The following is a 9,750-nucleotide window of genomic DNA, read 5'->3' as shown; positions in this document are numbered from 1 at the left end:
CTCTGCTTCCAAGATGACACCTCATTGCTGCATCCTCCACAGTGAAGGAATGCGTGTCCTCACATGGTGGAAGGGACAGAAGGGAAAGAGGGCAAAAATGTGTTTAAAAGATCATTTAATCCCATTCATTACTCAGTCCCCTCTTAAAGGCCACATCCTTTTATACTGTTGCCTTGGGGATTAAGTTTCAACATGAATTTTGGAGGGGACAGAAACATCCAAACCATAGCAACATAAATGTATAGAATATTTCATACAAAGCAGAGTGCTGGGTAATGAGCAGATACAAAGAAGTATTTGAAATGACCTTACCTCCAGGATGCTTATATTCTTAGAAAAGTTGACAGGTAGAGATGGCTGTAATTTGAAGCAGTAGGTAGGATTCATTGCACCTATTATTTATCAAACACACTTTGTATGTCTTCTGCTGTACTGGGAGTGCTTAGTATGAGTTAATTAACTCATTCCTCATAACGGCACACTAAGATAGATGGTATCATCTACCTTTATAGATGAAGAAAGAGCAACAAGGTTTTACTTTTCCAAGGTCAAGGTCACAAAGCTAGTAAGGGGTAAAGCCATGATTAGATTCAGCTCAGGAAGATTCCACTGGCAACTTCTTACTTCTATAATTAGTTTTACTTTAATGTTTAACACCTTACAGCAGAAAACATGCACAGGCACTAACAGAAAATCAGCAGGAGTAACAGGTAAAGAAAAACATGGTCCTTATCTACAAGCAGTTCACAACTCAGCTGCAGCCAAAGTGACATACATAAAATAACTAGAATTATTATTGTTGGGCAAGTTGGAAGCCACCCAAGTGGCTGTCCTTGGAAAAAGGGGAAGACGACATGTGGTAGAGGTACACCATGAGGTATAGCTGGTAGAAGCAATGGAATAAATGCATACATAACAACATGGATATGTACTAGAGGCATAGTAAGGAGTGAAGAAATAGAGAAGCAACGCTAACACAATACTGTTCACATACACAAATGTGCACAGAAGATAGTGCTCATTTTGCAAGAAAACATACAACCTAATTAGATACATATTTAGGTATTGTAATGGTTACTTAGGATGGGGAGGAAATGGGGGGTGCACTATGGGGACAAAATATAATAAAGAGAGGACTCTTGCGTGACCAGTGATGAAAATTGGAATAACAACATTATTTATTGAATACAAAACACCAGTTATAAAAATGAAAAGATTGGAATAATTCTAGAATGCCACAAAATAACGTATGTCATGTGGCCTGGTACAGACTATAAGCATAATAGTTCAGAAAAGGGAGATTGGCAGATAGAAGAGTGTGGAAGCTCTTTCTGAGGAAGGTGTCACTTGCACTGGGCCTTGAAAGAAAGGAATTTAGATAGATGAAGAGAAGCTTCAGGAAGCCAGGTTCCAGGTCAGTTTTGTTTTTTTCATCACTGAATCTCTGGTGCCTGCCTAGCATTGTGCCTGCCGATGTCTGTTCAACTACTCCAGCCAATGCATGGTAGAAGAGGTATATATAAATTAAAATCTTTAAAGATTCATCTGTATGGATTTTTTTTTTTTTTTTTTTTTTTTTGGAGATGCAGTCGTACTCTGTTGCCCAGGCTGGGGTACAGTGGCACCATCTCAGCTCACTGCAGTATCTGCCTCCTGAGTTCAAGCGATTCTCCTGCCTCAACCTCCCAAGTAGCTGGGGCTGCAGGTGTGCACCACCATGCCCGGTTAAGTTTTGTATTTTTAGTAGGGATGGAGTTTCACCGTGTTGGCCAGGCTGGTCTCAAACTCCTGACCTCAAATGATCCACCTGCCCTGGCCTCCCAAAGTGCCACCACTCCTGGCCTGTGTATGGTATTTTTCTATGGCATGTAATTTTCTGTACACATCCTCTTTCCTTCTTAGGCCTTTTTGTCAACAGCCCAAGATGGAAAAGGCAGCTTTATGTCAAGGTTTGTCAAAGACAGTCAAGAGCTATGAAAGCCAAATGTTCACATTTAACTTTTTTGAAAGTATTTATTATTCACCATCGATGTATTTCTTAATCATCATCCTGAGTGGTCTTTTTAAGTAGGAAGAAAATGGTGTGTTCATTAGTCCAAAGCTGAAACACAGTTGGGGTTGTGTAAGGTGACAGTAGGTGAGTTGGTAAAAGAGTTAGCAGAAGTGACAGCTTTAGTCTGCTCAACTACTGGATTCACCAGTAAGCCACATGAGACCTCAGTCACAATCAGTAATTCAAAGGCAGATTTAAATATAAATATCCTGTTATTTCTGACACCTTTACTGAGGTATAATTGATGTATGATAAATGCCACATATTTAAAGTGTACAATTTGGTAAGTTTTGTCATATGGCTACACTTGTGAACCATAACCACAATCAAGAGAGTAAACACATGTATCAGCCCCAGAAGTTTCCCTTTGCCCTTTTGTAATCATTTCCCCTCACCCACCCCATTCCAGGCAACCAATGATGTGCTTGCATTATTATGGATTAGTTTGCATTTTCTAGTTTTACATAAATGTAATTACACACTTTGCACACACAAACTGCTGGCGGGAATGTCAAATGGTACAATTAATTTGAAAAAGACTCTCAGCAGTTCCTTAAACATTTAAATATACACTTATCATATGATTTAGCCAGCCAAGTCCTAGGTATTTTCCCAAGAGAAATGAAAGCTTATGGCCACATAAAGACTTGTAAATGAATACTCATAGTAGCTTTATATAATAGCCCAAAACTGGAACCAACAAATGTCCATCAACAGGTGAATGGTATAAACAAACTGTGTTACATTCTATACAGTGCAGCACTACTCAGTGATGAAAAATAATGAATGACTGATACATGCAACAACATGGAAGAACCTCAAAGAAGCCAGGGCATCTGGGTCTGGAGATTTCTTTTATCAGGAGATTTTAAATTATGAATTTAATTCTTTAATGGTTATAGGATATTCAGATTATTTCATCTTGGCTGAGTTTTAGTAGTTTGTGGTTTTCAAGAATCGGATTATTTATTCTAAGTTGTCAAGTGTATAAGCTGAAAGTTACAGTATTTTCTCATTATCTTTTTAATGACTGCCTGATTTGTAGTGATATTTGCCATTTAATTCTTGATAATAATGATTTGCATTTTTTTCTTTTTGTCAGTCTTTCTACTATGGATTTTCTTGATTTTTTTCCGAAGAACCAGTTTTTTATGTATTTTCTATTTTCAGTTTCATAGATTTCTTTTTGTTATTTCCTTTCTTTTGCCTGCTTCGGGTTTATTTTGCTATTCTTTTTCTTGTTTCTTGTGGTGGGAACTTAGGTTATTGTGCTGAGATCTTTCCTCATTTCTAATATGCTATCTTCCTAGGGATGTAGGAGACAGCTCGAGGAGACACATGGGGCTGCCTATCTGGCTTTTGGAGATATTTTGTCTGTCTATCACAAGACTAGAGTAAAAGGAGACCCTTTCAGGCAGGGAAAAGGACAGCTGCCTCTTTTGTCTTTATAAGTAGGGAAAATTAATTTTCCCTGTCCTTTGCCTAGGCAGTATTTGGCCACTTACACAGCCAAAATCCCATGAGTTCTTATCAGGTTGCTCTGGGGGATATGGACTAGTGTGAAGGTGGGCAGGTGCACTTATTTACTCTGAGTAATAAGAAATCTATCTCTGACCTAGAACATCTTATGTGCATACTCAGGATAAGAATAATAAAGATGAATATTAAAAGCAAACTTTTATGAGTGGATACTGGTTTATCAAATACTTTTCTGGATCTACTGAAATATTATTTTTCTCCTTTCATTCTGTTAATGTGTTGAATTATATTGATTGATTTGCAACCATCACACCAACCTCACTTTTTCAGGAAGAAACCCAACTTGATTGTGATTTATTATTCCGTGTGTGTAGGTGTGTGTGTATGTGTGTAGTTTAGTTTGCTAATATTTTGTTTGGGATTTTTGCATTGATGTTGGGGGGAATGAAATAGTCCCTTTCTCACGAAGTCTCTGCCAGGTTTTGGTATCTAGGTTTTCTGGCATCATAAAATGAGTTGGGGAGGGTTCCTGCATGTCTGCTGCTCTTTGTAAGAATTTAAGATTGTTTTTCCATTGATGAATCAATCCATCTAGGCTTGTTGTTTCACTATGGAAAAGCAAATAAAGTAACTAGAGGTTCCATTTCTTTAGCAGATAGGGAACTACTCAAATTTTCTATTTTTTCATTTGTCAATTTTGGCTCTAACATATTTTAAAAAATTTGTTCACTTCATTTAAAATTTCCAATTTATTGTCTTGAAGTCATGCATACATTTTGTCAAATGACCGTAGGATTTGTAATATCCTTTCATTCCTGATATTGGTTTCTTCCTTTTTCAGTCTACCAGACACTTATCAATTATCCTTTCAAAGAATCAACTTTGGGTTTAGTCGATCCAACTTTATCTTCATTTTCTACTCTATTAATTCTTGTTCTTTATTATTTTATTTCCTTTATTTTCTTCAGGTTTAATTTGCTATTCTTAGAATTTTTTGAGATAACTACTAGGTTCATTTTCAATCTTTTTTTTTTTTTAATGTGTGTTTAAGACTATAAATTTCCTTCTAAGCATGGCTTTAGGTGTCTATCATAAGTTTTGACATGTAGCACTTTTACTATTCAGTTCAAATATATTCTAATTTTCATTGTAATTTATTGTCTGATCCATGAGTTATTTAGAAATGTATTTCTTAATTTATGAACTTAATAGAATTTTTCTATTTTTGAAATTATTATTGACTTCTAAGTGAATGACACATGGCCAAAGAATATATTCCATCCCTATGATTTAGAATATGGTCAGTTTTGATAAATATTCCACCTGCATTTGAAAATAATGTGTATTTTGCAGTTGTTGGGGGGTATTCTGTTTTACATATGTCAAGTAGGTTGTTTTAAAATATCATTCCAATCTTTACATATTTACGTATTTTCGCATGGCTGCTGTTCTGTTACTGAGTGTATTAAAATCTGGGAACGCAGATTTGTCTTTTCTCATTTTAGTTCTGTTCATTTATGCTTATATATTTGAGGTTATATTGCTAAATCATTAAAATATTAGACCTGTTGAAACTTTCTGGTGAATCAAATCTTTTATCATTACAAATTGTCTCTCTTTATACTTTTCACCTTAAGGTCAACATTAAATAATGTTGCAATAGCCACCATAGCCTCCTGCCCTGTCGTTTTTGTTTTTTGTATTTCATACTGTAACTTTTTCCATTCTTGTTTACTTCCAACTCTTGTACTCCTATACTTAAGGCATCTCTTGCATAAAGGTACTTTGTGGGTTTTCTTTTCACTTTGATAAACTTTGCATTTAACTGGTACACTGTCTATTCATGTGAATGTTGTAACTGATATTTAGATTTAAACCTCCTATTTGATTCCTATTTGTCCTATTTGTTCTATATTTTCTCTCCCTTTTTGCCTTATTATTCCACTTTCGCCCCATATTAGCTTTGTAGTTATATGATTTATTTTGCTTTTTGCTGTTCTTTTAGTGGTTACCCTATAGATGACACAGCAGTCTAATATTACTTATAATCTTCTTTCTGATAATTGTAAGGACTTTAGAATTCCTGCACCAAATGTATATATTATTGTCATGTTTTAACATTATTTATTTTAACCTTGAAGACTATTTTATACAGTTAATATTCCTTAAACTGTATATTATTTTTTAAAATTACTGTTCATTCCTACCTTTATCCCTAACCCTTTTCTGGGATCATTTTCCTTCTGTCTGAAGAATCCCCTTTACTATTACCTTTAATGACAATCTGCTATTAAATTTGTGTTTGAATGTGTCTTTGCCTTCATTCTTCAAGAATTGTTTTTGGGGAAAGGCTGGGTATTGAATTCTAAAATTGCAGATATTTTCTCTCAGTAACTTGAAAATATCATTCCATTGATTTCCGGTTCCCATATTTTCTGTTGAGAAGTTAGCTGTCAGTTTAATAAAATTGTGGCTCCTTTAAAAGTAATGTCTTTTATCACTGGCTCCTTTAATGATTTTCTTTTTGTGTTTTATTTTTTCTTAGGATGTGCTAAGGTGTAATTTTGTTTTTATTTATCATGCTTTGATCTTGCAGGTCTTCATGTCTTTTAAAAATTTGGAAAATTCTCAGTCATTATCTCCTCATAGGTTGCTTCTGTCATATTCTCTCTTCTCCTTCTGGAAATCCAGTTATGTGTATGTTAGATCTCCTCATGTTAACTCCATGTCTCTTATTCTCTCTACTGTATCTTCCATTCTTTTGTGTCTTAGTTTTTTACACCGGTATTTACTTCTGACATAACTTCTAGTTCACGAATTCTTACTTCACTGTATCCAGTTTCTATCAAATCTATTCACTGAATCCTTTTATTTATTTATTTTGAGTCTTGCTCTGTCACCCAGGCTGGAGTGCAGTGGCATGATCTTGGATCACTGCAACCTCTGCCTCCTGGGTTCAAGTGATTCTCCTGCCTCAGCCTCCTGACTAGCTAGGACTATAAGCACCCGCCACCACGCTCGTTTTTTTTTTTTTTTTTTTTTTTTTTTTTTGTATAGATGGGGTTTCACTGAGTTAGCCAGGATGGTCTTGATCTCCTGACCTTGTGATCCGCCCGCCTTGGCCTCCCAAAGTGCTGGGATTACAGGTGTGAGCCACCGCGCCCGGCCTATTGACTGAATTCTTAAACTTGATTAAAGTACTTTTAAGTTGGGGACTTGATTGGTTCTTCTATAGTTTCTGATTTTCTGCTGAAATTCTCAATCTTGTGTTTTAGATCTTCAAACACACTAAAGATAGTAATTTTAGACCCTGTGTTGTGTAGCTCATTATCTGGGTCCCCTGTGGCTCAGTCCTATCATCCGTTGCTTCTATCGGATTCTGATCATGTTGCCTTGTTTCCTCAGATACCTTAAATAACTTTCCAACACTAAACGTGAAAAGTTATAAAAATAACTCAAAAGATCAGAGAGGATTTACATTTGCTCTGGGTAGCGGACAAATCACCTTAATCCAGTTTTGGGAAGTGAGAAGATCCTAACTGCATCTGGTTTTTCTTCACCTTTACGATTTGGATATGGTCCTTGGGGTCACAACCCAATGTATGGTCAGTTAACTAGGGTTCCTTTCCCCTCCCCTACTTCCTTGGAGAGCCTTGGTCTCCAGTTTTTGTCCCTCTAACCCAGCAGCAAGGCTGTCATAAGTGTTACTTAGCGTCTCAGACTCACAACCACCTTATCCTGAATCGGCATATCTCCTACAAGAAAAGCAGCCCAAATGCTGGGCTCAGGTCTCTAAGTTTCATTCTGTCTTAGATCTTGGCAATGTTATTCTTCACTGTCTTTTGGTTTTCTAATGCCTTTAAGAGATTTTAAAATACTATTTTGCTTGGCTTTTCTAGCTCTCTGAAATAGTTGGTATGAATGCACCACTAAAATTTGGAAGTAGAAAAGGTTTTAGGGAAAATTCAGTAAGGTTAGTGTTAGTCCAAACTGCACCATTTTGTAAGCTCCCCGCTATTTTGCAGACCTTAATCAAAGTGAAACATTTCACAGGGGTTTGGGCAGTGAGAAACATCCTGCCTAACTACCTGATCACAAGGTGGGAAAAGGCCCAACCTAAGACATAACCCTATTATCTTGCTGGGCAAAGTTCCAAGGAATACCACGATGACATCCTGCTAGAACAAGGGCCAGAACCACCTCATCATGGGAGCATCTTATCAGTATCCTGCTGGGCAGCAAGCCATACTGTCCAGACCCCTCCCACCCATGCCTATAAGTACGCCCAGCCTGTAAGCAGTGGTAGGCTCTGGCATTAAGCTGGTCCCCCACTTCTGTAGGTTTTATGCTGGATGTAAAGCCTGCATTTGCTGTCAAGCTGTCCTCTTTCTGCATGTGTCTTTCTTTAACCCTCACCTTCCCTTCAAAATCTAACAGTCAGTTTTTAATATACTAAGTGAAGGTATCAAATAAGTGATATATACAGGTTCAGTGTAAGAAGAGATGTTGGGTTAGGTACATACATCTGATCATCATCAATTTACTGATGCTATTTCAAGTCTTGAAGTAGATGAGATTATGGTGATTGCAGAAATACAAAGGGGGGCCTAGAACCAATTGGTGAGAAATTCTAAAATTTAGAGGTCAGGTAGAAGAGGAAAGGCAGCAAAGATGTTTGACGAGTTGCTAGGAAGATAAGAAGAAAACAAAGATAATGTAGTATCAGGAAAGTCCAAAAGAAAACACAAAAGCTGATTCAAGGAATAGTCAAATGTGTCAATTACTACTAGCTGGTTTGACAATAAAAAGGTCGATAGTGGCCGGGCGCGGTGGCTCACGCCTGTAATCCCAGCACTTTGGGAGGCCGAGACGGGCGGATCACGAGGTCAGGAGATCGAGACCATCCTGGCTCAGCACGGTGAAACCGCCGTCTCTACTAAAAAATAAACAAAAAACTAGCCGGGCGAGGTGGCGGGCGCCTGTAGTCCCACAACTCGGGAGGCCTGGAGAGGGAACAGAGATATGGCGTAAACCGTGGGAGGCGGGAGCCTTCGTGGAGCTGAGATCCGGCCCACTGCACGTCAGCCTGGGCGACAGGGCAAGAGACTACCGTCTCAAAAAAAAAATAAAAAAAAAAAAAAAAAAAAAATTAAAAAAAAAAAGGTCGATAGTGACCTTAATAAAAACTTTTTTTTTTTTTTTAATTTGGGGGAGTTATGGAGATGGGATCCAGATTGGAATGGTTTGACAAGTAAATGAAAGAGAAAACTTGGCCATGAATGAAATGGAGATATGAGAATAGTTTGAGGAGGATGCAAGGTTAAGGGAAGGCATAGCTTGTTATTATTATTATAGTGAAAATCTCTAAACAACTGAAAATTCACATTATTTGGGGGACAGTAATCCAATAAATAATATCAATGGAATTTTATGCTGTCATTAAAAGCGATAATTAAGGCCAGACACGGTGGCTCGCGCCTGTAATCCCAGCACTTTGGGAGGCCGAGGCGGGTGAATGAGGTCAGGAGTTTGAGACCATCCTGGCCAACATGGTGAAACCCCATCTCTACTAAAAATACAAAAATTAGCCAGCGTGGTGGTGTGTGCCTTTAATCCCAGCTACTCAGGAGGCTGAGCCAGCAGAATTGCTTGAACCAGGGAGGCAGAGGTTGCAGTGAGCCGAGATCGTGCCACTGCACTCCAGCCTGGGCGACAGAGTGAGACTGTCTCGGAAAAAAAAAAAAAAAAAAAGCTGATAATTACAAAGTACTTTTAATGACATGAGAACATATTTCTACATGACAAAGATATAAAGGTGTATAGCTAGTAAATCTCAATCATGTAAATTAAATCATAAATCTGAGATGTGAACTCAAGAGTAATATAAAATCTTATCTTAGTAACTGTACTATATTACCTCCAATAAAAAGATAAACATACAAATCTCTTGAATTCATTAACTGAAAATTGGTCCACAAAGTTATCCTTTAACATTGTTAGAGTGAACTGATCCACATACTAAATAAATGGAATATTAATAGCAGCCTAACTGGTACATTTCATATAATTTCAATGATTTCTAAAGAGAATACATTATTATAAATCTAGGGGGCTCCTACCGATTTCATTGGAAATTAAGTAAGAAGTAGAGGAAACTGATCTCTCAACTGATGTGGATTCACTGTTAATCCCCCTTACATGTATCTGTAAAATGTTCC

This window comes from Rhinopithecus bieti, unplaced genomic scaffold, assembly GCF_001698545.2.
Source record: "Rhinopithecus bieti isolate Rb0 unplaced genomic scaffold, ASM169854v2 scaffold_50364, whole genome shotgun sequence".
NCBI lineage: Eukaryota > Metazoa > Chordata > Mammalia > Primates > Cercopithecidae > Rhinopithecus > Rhinopithecus bieti.
This window is presented reverse-complemented; position numbering follows the sequence as displayed.